Source organism: Dipodomys merriami, unplaced genomic scaffold (assembly GCF_024711535.1).
Source record: "Dipodomys merriami isolate MVZ:Mamm:240054 unplaced genomic scaffold, mDipMer1.0.p SCAF_817, whole genome shotgun sequence".
In the NCBI taxonomy this organism is placed as follows: domain Eukaryota; kingdom Metazoa; phylum Chordata; class Mammalia; order Rodentia; family Heteromyidae; genus Dipodomys; species Dipodomys merriami.
In genome coordinates, this window is record NW_027206421.1 from 81,700 (window position 1) to 95,173 (window position 13,474).

Here is a 13,474-nt window from a genome sequence, read left to right on the forward strand (position 1 = left end):
TTTTACGAGTGTGTCCTCATTAACATAGAAGTTGGGAATTCATGACAACCAAATTCAAGAGGGAAGTTTAATGGACTCGCTAGGAAAGTAAAAAGAAAACCATTAGAAAACCCGAAAGTGGTGCTGTAGCTCAAGAGGTAGAGTGCTTGCCTTGGGCTGAAGAGCACAGGGACAGCACACAGGCCCAGAGTTCCAGCCCCATGACCAACAAAAACAAAAACAAAAAAATAAATCAAATTAGTAACAGAAACTAAGAAAACCTTGATCGTTCATCTTATATAATGGGTGGGAGAAGAAGGGTAACAAGAAATCTAAAGGGTTCTACATCTATGGCCAGGCAAATGTGTTAGTCATGTTCTTGGTGATAAGGCTTACAGGTGAAAATGATCGATTTAGGGGAAAAAACTCTCTGATAGTTCTAACGTTTATATTAAACAGATGCAAAGATTGATCTGTTTAGATATCATCAAAATAACCATGACCATGAATATGAAAAAGAATGATAAAATTGGGGGCATTATTAAAGAGAAGAAGAAAAGAAAAGTTATGACATAAGTGTAGTAATGTGAGCACCAGTGTGGACAAGATTGGAAGAAAGAGATAAGGAAACAAAAAAGTAATCGAAACAGATTTACAGAAGAAAAGAAAAGAAAGAATTTGCAGGAAGAAAAGGTCAAAACTGTTACAGAGACATTGAAGGAAATATGCTATTTGGATTTGAAAACTAAAAGGACATAGACAAGTTCAATAAGAACAGTGTTTGGTGAACTGCTAGAGATGTAATTCATATTGATGAAATTTTGAGATATGAATGTGAAGCCATAAAATTCTAGATCCATTAATTCAACAGATCCTTTTTATTTTAAATGTTGGGAACAAATGCTTTTATTCTGATCTTAGAAGAACTAATTAGCTCTAAGAAAATGTCTCTAAGAAGCCTTTCAATTCAAATATCACTGTTTGTCTCAAAATGCCTTAAATTCTACATCTTATAATGTTGGCATAGAGTTACACTGTGGAACTTTTATCCACAGAGAGTGAGTACTACCCTATTGGTTAACATGGATAAAGTACCTTCATAAATAGACTGGGTGTTTGCAAACAAGAAGTGGTAGCTGAACAATGTTCTTAGCAGTTTGTACAGATGAAATGGAAATAGAGCAATCAAAAGGAACATGCAAATAAACAAAGGCACAAAATAGAATGTGCCAAGGAAATGCTGATGTACAATTTCAAATAATGCTCAGGTGTGAGGGTGTGTTCAAAGTACAGCATCAGACAATATACTTGTATACCCTGAGAAAAAACTGCATTAAACTCTTCTGGGATTATCATACAAGGAGAAACCTGTTACACTGACTCTCTAATCAGTCACAACATCATCAATTTAGGGAGTATTTTCCAAGAGCATACTGAGAAAAAGAGGGCTCATCACAATTAGTGTTCAGGTTGAAGTAACGACAATCACATAATGTTTCATATAAGTTTTCAATTATTTTGGAGCATTAAAGTGTGAAAAAGCAAAGTAAATATTTTGCATGTATCTCAATTAAGTGGGATGAATTATATTGGTCTCTCTTTAACTTGGAAGTTATAGGTTTTGTTTTTTTTTATACTCTACGTTGGGACAATGATCTGCTTTCAGTTATTTTCTTCTCTTCCCCTTCTTTTGCCTTTCCACTTAAAGAGACATACTTGAGCTTGCATTTCTAAATCCTTCAAAATTATCCATACTTCTGTCAGCCTCCTATATCTTTCTCAAGGGAATATCTTCTTACTAAGATTTTTTTATCCCATATGATATTGGATATCTTCCTGCCTAATTCAGTGCAATATACACATTAGACTCATCCATATATCTCAACACTTGTACCACCATAAAATCCTATCCTACTTAGAAATCATGATTTTAGTATGTCTGGGGAGGTGACATATGTCATTTTTGAATGACCATAATTGATACTTACATGCAAGCATGTTTTAAACCAATATGCCTCTCAGTAGATGAATGAATTGGCATGTCCATTGTGGTGCTGTGGTCTGTGGCGGGGACGAGGAAGAAAAATGGTTGGCTACCCTCAGTTATTAATCCTGGGTTCCAGGGCTGGCCAGATGGAGAGTTTCCCTGCATAGGCTAAGCATTTTTATAGGAATTCCTTTATTGTCTATTTTTTATCTATACACTCTTGCCCAGTGCTTTCCTTTTTATATTTAGGGCAAATTTCTGATCCTCTCTTGTTAACATCAGTAGCCTTTTTACAGTTCTTCTTTATATGTCCCATTTGACCACATCCAAAACATTTTAGATTAGATGGTTTGTAAAGCATTCCAGGTAGTGGGCATAGTTTCAGCAAACAACTGCAAACGCCGGGATTCGGATGTAATGTCTTTACATGCCCTTAAATATGTATTTACATCCCCAGATTCTTTAATAGGCAATAGGGCTCGTTTACAGTCCTCATTAGCATTCTCATAAGCCAACATGCCTAGTAGTTGTTGCAGTGCAGCCTCTCCCACAACAGTATGTTCCAAGGTCAGTGTCAGTCGTGATAAAAATTCAACATAGGGTTTATTAGGTTTTTGAATTACTTTAGTCCAGGAGCTAAAATGCGCTCCTACCATCCGAACCTCCCCCCATGCCTCAATACCTATGTCTCATAACTGATCATGGATCTCTTCAGGAGAGTTCACTTGCATATGAGCATCTGCATATGTTTCTGTTCCACTCAACATAGGACAGGTTATGATCTGCAGGCGTGGATTATTGCTCTGTGCATTTTGTCTAATCCTTTCTGTATATAAGTCAGTAAACTACATTTGCCATTGTAGGTATTCTGGTTCCTTAAGCAAGGCTCTACAAATCATCTTCCAATCCTCGGGAGCAAAATTATCATGCAAGCCCATTAAGTAACTCCTTAATATAATGAGACTAAGGACCATAAGTCACTGATTGTTAAGTTTACCAATATCATCAACAGCAACACACTCATATCTGGTTGGTTGAGCTATACCATTCATAGGAGGTGGTCAAATTACAGGATAAGAAAAAAAAGGCATTTCTTCATCAAACTCACTGAGCCTTCTGTTTTGTGAAGGAGTGATGCGGTAAAAATTGCTTCCGCAAGCTGAGGAGAGGAAGGCTGTTTTACTTTCACCTTCTCAGATTATCCTTTCATTCTGCTAATTTCTAACTCCATATGTAGTAATCTTGATAAAATCAATTCCATTTGCTCAGACATTCTATTTACGCTTTCAGTTTGTTCATTTTCAACTTTCTTTACCTCTTGTTTTTTCTCCTAATTGTGATGCAGCCTTATCTATTGCGTCCTTAACCTCCGAGTCCAATAGTAAACCTACAATAGAAGGCGCTGCCTCTTTCTTTAAGTCTGCTATTAATCTTTTCTCATTTAAAGCTTTAAAAAGGTTATGTAAAATAGCCCAAATGGACCAAAATCAAACAGGAATCCTTTCCCCTTCTCGAACATCTCTTTCTACAATACTTTCCTCATTTCCAATTATCAACATCTAATGCCCCATCAACGGGGAACCAAGGATTCCATTCCCTAACTACATTAATACACATTTCTATGTCAAAAGAAGAAATAGTTACACCATAAGCAGCAAGTAAATATTTTAGCATATGTAAGTACGGAGTAGACTTAACTTGTTCCATCACCCTGTAATTAAAAGTACTTACCTGAATATCCCTTCCTGTATTCAACACTGCAGGGTCCCTGTTCGTGTGCCAGTTGTCAACGTCTCAGGCATTGGGGTCCCTGGGTAAGTGTTGCAAAATCACCAGGACACAGGGGTTGCAGAGTGCAAACAGCAATTGCCACTGCATGCTGTGCTTTATTGTTAGTGGGTATTTAAAGACAAGCAAGTATTATCTTTGCCAAGATTTATTCAGGAGACATTCACACAAAGAATTTCAACAGATACAATTTTGCTTAAACTATGATATAAATCTTTGTATATTTTTATCTAAACTATTTTAGAGCAAGCTCAAACCATTTCCCCGTACTCTGGAAAATGCTTGACTAGCTGTTCATCTATGCGTAAGTAAGCAGAAGAGCTACTTCCTCAGCTTTGAGACATGATAGCTTTGAGATAGGGAGAGAGAACATGTTCCCTCTCTAGGCTGGTATGCCAAGAGCTTTCCACATACACAAACACAGTCCTCAGATAATCCTGAGGCCGGAGCCAGCATCATTCTGCCCCTCCAACACAGACCCTGAGTCTTCACAGAGATTGTTTACCAAGTCTTCTATTACTTTAAGCAAAAACAAAGCAAAGCAAAGCAAACAAAATAGACATTATTGTTAATTAAGCTGCTATTAAAGATTCTAGGCACAATTATACTGTTAAATGATGTTAGGAAATATGTTTTGTAGATACTGATCTCATATGTGTCACAAAAATATTCATGGATTCATAACTAGAAACTCTGAAGTGTAAGGTATATTAATTAGGTGAGTTTCATTAGGTAGCCAATGAAGAGAACACCACAGGGTTTTCAGTCAGGTAAAGAAGTTTATTTACTGAACTGCTGCCCATCCCATACATGGTCGAAATGCATGTAAAACAAAATGGGGCGATCTAACCTCTGGCAAGGATGAATCTATGTGAAGGACCAGATGAGGTGTGGCTGTTTGGGGGAAACTCTGGCCACACTGGATCTGGATGTGACTTCATGTTCTGGGACTCACCTCTGGCCAGATGGAAAGTGGGACCAGAGGCTGACCAGGTTGTGACTTAACAGGATGGGGAGGTGGCTGCCTCCAGGTGTGCCAGATACTAGGCAACACATAAAGGGTTGAAACTTAGCCAAGAATTGGCTGCATAGGGTCTGCATGACCTGGGGCAGACCTAACAACAAATACAGGTAGTACTTCTGACATATGACTCCTGACTCCAAACAATTCATTCTCAGTCATGTTCTTCCTTCCTTTCTTTCTTTCTCTTTCTTTCTTTCTTTCTTTCTTTCTTTCTTTCTTTCTTTCTTTCTTTCTTTCTTTCTTTCTTTCTTTCTTTCTTTCTCTCTCTCTTTCTTTCTCTCTTTCTTTCTCTCTTTCTTTCTCTCTTTCTTTCTCTCTTTCTTTCTCTCTTTCTTTCTTTCTTTCTTTCTTTCTTTCTTTCTTTCTTTCTTTCTTTCTTTCTTTCTTTCTTTCTTCCTTCCTTCCTTCCTTTCTTCCTTCCTTCCTTCCTGCCTTCCTGCCTTTCTTTTCTCCCTCCCCTCTCTCTTTTTTGTTTTATTGGTTGGTCGTAGGGTTTGATCTCTGGGCTTGGGCAATGTCCCTCAGCTCTTGAGCTCAAGTCGAGTGCTCTACCGCTTGAGCCACAGCGCCACTTCTGGTTTTTGAGTGGTTTTTTGAAGATAAGGGTTTCACGGACTTTCCTGCCCAGGCTGGCTTTGAACTGCAATCTTCAGATCTCAGCGTACTGAGTAGCTAGGATTACAGGTGTGATCCACCAGCGCCCAGCTCTTTCTCTCTCTATCTCTCCTCTCTTTCACTCACCCTCCCTCTCTCCCCTACCTCAACGTTCTCAACTCTCAAATAATGAACACTTGCTGAGTTGAACTCACAGGCTGGGAGAGAAGCTCAATTGGCATATGTGAAATTTATTTAATGTTTCCTTCTACTTCTACCACAGGTCACTGGAATTAAATAATGAACACTCAGCAGCATGGCTTCTCAAGCCGTTTGGAGGAGGAAAGCAAGCATGCTCACTTCATTCTGTGAGGTTCACCCTGGGAAGGTGGGGCAGACTCCTCCCTCCTCTTGCTAAATCTCAGCCCAGATTCTGCATCCATAGAGGTGACTGCCTCCAAGAGTCCCAGTTACTCAAGTGAAACAGTTACAAGGCAGAGACTTAGCTTCTTGTGGTGCTGAGATTAATGGCAGCATGATTCAACATGACCCACTAGTTTATTGAGATTGGGACTCCTTAAATTTTTGATTAGGCTATGTTCAAATTGTGATCTATTTATTTCTGATTGCTAACCATGATTATAGATGTGAACCAGCACATCAGACCATTCAAAGTTCTTTATGCCACATGGAAGACATGAAGTTTATTTTACCAAATGACATACAACTAGACAGACAGCAAAAGTAAGTCCTTAATTCTGGTCAAGATGTGTTGTTAATGTGAAACAAAATTACTTAGCAAAATATCTGACTACTGCGATTATACTTTCAAACTTACCCTACACTTTAATATCAAATCACTTATATTTAGCCAATGATTCCCTCAAATTACCTGTAATCATTTATGTCTGGCCTATCTTCTAGAAGTAGGGAGAACATGAGCTCACACAATTAACTAAAGTGGTAGAATTTGAGAGGATCACAGTTCTGAATAGGTCTAGGAAGGAAAGTATCAGCCATATAAACCTACTAGGTAGGGATATTGGAATGCAATCCTGATCCCTGCTTTTTGGGCTGGGTGCAAAAATTGCTACTCTATGCGTAAAGTAACTTAAACTAGAAAGGAGTGGTGGAGTGACTCCAGTGGTGGAATACTTATCTAGCAAACAACATCAAAACTCAAATCAACTTCCTAAAGATAAAATAAGACAAGGAAAGAAAGAACAACTCATACTGAGCTTGTGTTCATTGTAAAGATTTACACTAAATCATTGTAGTTATAAATGCCATCATTTATTTCTAGGAGCACACACATTTTGTGTGAAGACTAAATGAAAAATTAACACCATATATATAAAGCTTTGGTAGAACACAGGTCTAGCTTACAATGGTGAACACTTAAGTTTGCATGTGCAGTGGTGTTGCAGGGTTGTTAAGGTTTATGGAAGTCCATCTTTTTGATGGACTTGACATGATGAAATTACCTAAACATACATAACCATACAGTTCACTGGACAGATACAGCTGATATATATATATATATATATATATATATATATATATATATATATATATATATATTGCACACACATGTATGCATTTATATATTAAGTGACAGGTAAATAAAAATTAAAAAAATATAATGAATAAATTTAGTGAACAGATAACTTTTCCAAAGTATTACTTTACCTGAACCAGTTCATTTCATAAAGTCTACAATGCTATATCACACTTTCATGGCTGCTGATCCCCTTCAGATTTTTTATGAAATTGTTTTTTCTTTGTTTTACAAGTGAAAAGCCTGCCAATAAATATACTTTCATGACATTCCTTTCTTTAGAAAATATAAAGCACCTTGTGTGATCTGGCTCTTTATGTATCATCAATATAACTTTTTTATAATTTCAAGTACATATTGTCTAAGATCTCACTCATTCTCTTCCAATAGTACCTATGGGAAGGAGAAAATGAAGGATTATTCTGTTACTTTGGCAGTTTCTGTTATTAATAACTGCAATAAATATGAAAATGAAACTCTGAAATTACTTAGAGAGGTAACTTGAAAGTTAAATTTCTACACACTTATGTTACTCCCTCAACTAAAACACAGAACTTAAAATAAGTAACATTTTTAGCTGGGTGCCAGTGGCTCATGCCTGGAATCCTAGCTACTCAGCAGGTGAGATCTGAGGATAGTAATTCAAAGCTAGCCCTGGCAGGAAATCCATGACACTCTTACTTCAAATTAACCACCAGAAAACCAGAAGTAGCACTGTAGCTCAAGTGGTAACATGCTAGCCTTGATCTGAAGAGCCAGGGACAGCGCCCAGACCCAGAATTCAAGCCCCTTGACCAAGAAAATTAAAAAGGTAAAAAGGGGGAAAAATAATATTTTAACGCTAATGTGCATATATACACAAAATTTGTCTAGAAATAAAACTATAACAGCCCCTGGACTGGCAAAAAAAGAGATTAAAGTGAAATTGCCTTCAATAATTCATTTAGACAATCTAAACTGAGGGCAGGCTACTGGAACTCACATCACTAATTGAAGAGGTAGAATTTGAGAGGATCACAGATCAGAATCAGTGTGCAAGGAAAGTAATAAGAGTCTCATATCATCCTAAAGGTTCGCATGTTGGAATGCATTTGTGATCTCCGCTACTTGGCAGACAGAGGTGAGGAACTTAGCCTGTGTTCAGCCCTCAGCAAAATGGATAACCTATGAACAAAGTAAATAAATCAAAAAAGGATTATTCTAATGGTAGAATACTTGTTCAGCAAACAAAATATTTAAATTCATACTCATTTCCTAAAAGAGGAAAGAAAAGGGAAGAAAGAAAGAAAGAAAGAAAGAAAGAAAGAAAGAAAGAAAGAAAGAAAGAAAGAAAGAAAGAAAAGAAAAGAAAAGAAAAGAAAGATAGAGAGGAAGAAAGAAAGGGAGGAAGAATGAAAGGGAGGAAGAATGAAAGGGAAAAGGAGAGGTATAAAGAAAAACCTCATCATGCGTTAGATGTTAACAATGACCCTAAATCATTTTAGCTATAAATGCCTTCATTTATTTCTGTGCAGAGACATTTTGTATCAAGCCTGAAAAAAACCATAGCATACCGCATACAAAACTTGGGTTAAATACAGGTCTGCCCTACACTGTTGGACCAATAGGAATGTATGTCTAGTGCTGTTGCAGGTATGTTAAGGTGTGTGGGAGTTTATCATCCTGATGATCTTGCAATGATGAAATTGACTAACTACACAATTACCTTGACAGATCCCTGCTGAGACCTATATTATGTCACAGGTTAAAAAGGAACAATATATACAATGAAATATATTGAACAACCAGGCATTGTGTCCAAAATTATTTTTACCTGATTAAGTGTATTTTTATATTCTATATCACATGTACAAGTTTCTCATTCCCTTCTGTCTCATTATGTTGTCTTTCCTTGGTTTTGTTTTGTTTTCAGAACCGTGGTATAGGAGGGCATTTCTTATATTTTTGTCTTCTAGTCTTCATAATGTCTTCAGTTAAATATGCTTAAGTTCCTTTCATTAGAAAATTTAAACCACATTGGGTAGGGTCTTTTTCATGATTTTGTTATGATCTCAAATACGTTTTTATTTCTGGCATTCTACCTGTATAATCTCACTTCAATCTTTTCCAAAGGGCACTTTAGTGGAAGTAGGAAATTCAAAGGGGATTCTGGTAGAGAATTTCTGTTACTAAAAACTCTGGTACATAGTAAAGTAAATAAGTTCAAAATTATTCATTAGAGAGATGATTTGAAAGTCATCTTTTTACATCTTAATACTATTTCCTCAACCAAACCAGAGGATTTAAAATAACTTATATTTATAAGTTAATGGACACAAATGTGGATGAAAATTCTAGAAATAAAATGATCACTCATGAAACCTTACTGATACTACAAGGAATGCTTTCCAGTTAGAGGAATCATCTTCACACATTTTCACACAATGTGAATCTGCCTGTTAACAGAACCCCAAAATAGACTAAGGCATCTAATAGCTATCTAATTTTTGTTGTCTTTTGTCAATACTGCTTTCTTACCATATTGACTAGTATGAATTCTGTGACCATTATAAAATCACATTTGTAATAAAAGTTCCTAAGTGGGAACTTCAAGGATGAGGTGGTGTGGGGTTTCTGGTGGAGCCCTGTCTGGTTCAAGGGAGGAGTTGGTATTGGCACAGCCTCTGTGGTAAAGCAGGGCGGGGCTTTGAGGGTGAAAGCCAGTCTGTGTAAGGCTTTGAGACAGCAGGGAGGGGACAGGAAAGACTAGACTTGTTAGGAGCAGGGTCTCTTGTGGAGTAGGTGGGACTTTAGGATGGGTTTCCAGTGGAAGAAGGCAAGGTCACTGGGGAAGAGGCTGTTTGGGGCAGAGCTTTGAAAAGGAAGAACAAGGCTACAGAGGAGGAGGTTACTTAGAGGAGGGGTTGTGGTGTAGCACTGTGAGCCCTGGTGGGATATGTAGGGTGAGGTTTCCCGTAAGGCAGGGAAGATAATGAAGGCAAGAGGCTGACAAAAGGTGGGGATTCTGTTGCAGGAATGCAGAGCTATGAGGGAGAGGCTTTTCAAGGTCTGTGAGCGGGCAGAGTGGTGCTAGAAAGAAGTGGACTAGTAAGGGGCGGGCCTTTGGGAAGTGTGTTAGGGTGGAGGTGGGGTTTCTGGCAGAGCAGGATGTAGTAACAATGTATGGAGGAATTTTTCAGGACCAGAGCTTTGTGAGAGCAGAGATAAGATCCAGTGGACTAGACTAGTTAGGACAGGGTTTCTGGTGTAGCCAGTTACCACTTCGAAAAGAGCAGTAAGTTTGGGTGGGGATTTCAGTGTTGCAACGCAGGACATTAGACTTGGACAGGGTTTCCAGTGGGGCAAGGCAACCTTCAAAAAGGGATTATGAAGGGACAGGTATTTACAGTTGAACCTGGCAAGGCTTCCAGAGGGAGGCCAACAGATGCAGTAGTTTGCAGTGGAGCAATGTGGGTGTCGAGAGATGGGATAGTGTGGTGGGGGTTTTCTAGAGCAGGTCAGGGCTTGGAGCCATGGGGTTAATTGGAAGAGGGACTTTGAGAAGGAGTGAAAGGTCTACAAAGGTGTAGAGTAATTATGGGCATGGTTGAGTAGGGTGTGGCTCTGTGGGTGGAGCCAATAAGGGGAGGATTCATCACGGGAACAATTAAGCCATTGAGAGAGTAGATATGGGAGGTAGAGAGGCCAATGGTGGAGCAGGGCTGGCTTTCCAAGCAGGAGATGGGCTGTGTGAGAAGCTTCTGGTCAACTAAGGCGGGGCTACAAGGGCAGTTATAGAGAAGTGGAGGGTTTTTGGTGTAGCATGAAGGGAATTGTGGGAAGAGGTAGGTTCATGGCTGGGCTTGAAAAGTTCGGCTACTTAGACTAGTTATGGATCGAGTTTCTGATGAAACCAGGAGGGTTCGAGGGAGAAGTTTGGTTGGGAGTGGGGTATGAAATGGACGGGAGGATCTTGGAAGTAATAGAATATGGGAGCAATGGGACTCTGAGGGAATAGAGTAGTTAGGGACAGGGTATCTGGTGGATGAAGTTAGGATTAGAGGGAGGAGCCCAATGTAGGCGGAGTTCTTGTTACAGCAAGGTGGATCTTAGGAGGAGATATGGATGTGGCTTGGTTTCTGGTGGTGCAGAGCACGGATTCCAGAAAAGGGTGGAGTGGAAGAAGGATTTCCCTGTAGCAGAGGAGGACTTTCAGGAAGGATTCTGGTTGCAGTCAGGCCTTTGAAAGTTTATAGAAGGACTACCAGGGGGTAGGTTAGTTAAGGTTTGGCTTTTTAAGGACCAGGCTGACTGGAATTAGGTTTCCAGTGGATCCAGTCAAGTTTTATGGGAAGGGGAGATAGGAAAGGGACAAGACTTAGTGAAGAGTGGGGCTACAGAAAAATAAACAATTACTCTAATAGGAACACCATTTTCAGTCAGTGTAGAATTATATTACTTTTATGTATGCGAGAGATATTGGAGAAAGTAAGCAAGTAATAATTCCTTCCTATTGAATTTTTTTTAAATTCCTGTTGAGTGAAAATAAAACCACAGGTCACATCAGGCTCAGAGGCCCACAGTAGACTAAGAATATGAAGCACTGGACTTTATTCCCCAGCACAACCTTTAAGGACTACAAAAAAATTTAAAATATCTCACTTGGTCATAATGGACACTCTATTATCTTAAAATTGTGAATGAATAGAACTTTTACTCTGACCGTTTTAGAAATCCTAAAACTAAGTAAGTGATAATGTTTTAACTTTATATAATATGGGAAGTATATTAAAATAATTAGGAAAATATAAAATTGTACACAGAATATTTGTTGCCCAGCATCAATTTTAATCTAAAAGAATTTAAAACCAGAAAATTGCCATATAGTGAGATTGCAGCATGGTTTCTTTTCATTCATCAAAATGGTGACTTAAGGAATGTGTCTTCATCATTGGATGCATCGATATTAAAACATATTTAAAAATGTGAAGCACTATACAGACCCTGAAGAAACTCAGAGGGATCTGTGCAATGAGGTTGGAATAAAATTAATGAATAGTTACAGTAAGAATTGATCTTCACTAGGCACATAAATATTTTCCAGAAGAAAAGACTACATTGAAAAATAAACAAAACAGTGAAAAGGAAGCAGGCAGGCAGACCTTGAAATACACATTATCCATTGAAGAATATCTATTGAAGCATGATTGCAATAATCTTTTACCTAAGTTACAGTACTGATCTATGTTCTTCCCTAATGCCAAATAACAAAGCCATGAAAATGCAGTAATAATTTTCAAGACATTAGACTTTACAGAAGGAATTCAATGAATGTATTTCTAGAAAGTAAAGATAGATGTCTGAGATAAACAGTAAAGCAAATATCCCCAATTCTTAGCCCTTCGAGGTCAGAGGGGTACAAGCCGAAGCACAAGGAGAATGGACAGAAGTACAGTAATGCATACCAGTAGTTCCCAAGATGCAATGATGAATATAAGAGGGGAGAAAATCAACATGACCATCACAGGACTTAGCACTGGAGAATAGAGAAAAGAACAGTGAAAATCCATGGAGAATCACAAAGAATGACCTTGCATATTTGACAGAAGTGTGCATTGCATGGCATTGAGGTCTAAAATATGTGTAGGTATTATAGGAAACTATTTGTGCTCATATGGTGCCTCAAGTAGTGATAAACTTATGATTTACAGGACACTGAGTAATAATAAAGGTCCTGCTTCAGTAGTGTAGAGTTAAACCTTGATAAATTCTGTTTTTAAATACCTAACACCCTATCAAACCAAGACAAGAAGATTCAAATTATATATAAGTGACTTGACTGCAACAATAGAGTTCAAAAAATCAAATCACATAATATGGATGCAAAAGGATTACATTATTAAGGTAATCTTTAAACAACACACAATTTTATGTGAATAGTCCTGATTATAAATGATTTGTTTTCCATACAGATTTTGGATGCACAAAAACAAAACAAAACAAAACGAAGAAATGACACTTGTCAATAGAGCTAGATGCCAGTATCTCATCTCATGAGGCTGAGATTGTAAGACCATGGTTCACAGATGGATGGGGTAGCAATCCACGAGACATTTATGTTCAATTGTTCAATCAAACACATAGTGAAACCTTGGTTAAAATAGTACAGATTCAGTCAGTCATGAGTGAAAAAAAACAAGCAAGATTTTGAGGCTCTGAGTCAGTTTCATTACTGCACACACGCGTGCACACACACACACACACACACACACACACACACACACACACAGCGAATATTAAGAGTGTAAAAAATGAACCTATCTGCCAGGACTATCCTAAGCATATATTAATTAATAAAAATGAGGGAAACCATAGAGCCTATGTTTCTTTGAGTCTGGCTTCCTTCACACAATGATTTTTTTTTCCAAGTCTTTCCATTTTCTTAAGAAAGGGGCTATGTCATTCTTTCTCACAGAAGCATGAAATTCCATTGTGTATATATTCCACATTTTCCTGATCCATTCATCTACTGAGGGGCATTTGGACTGGTTCCATGTCTTAGATA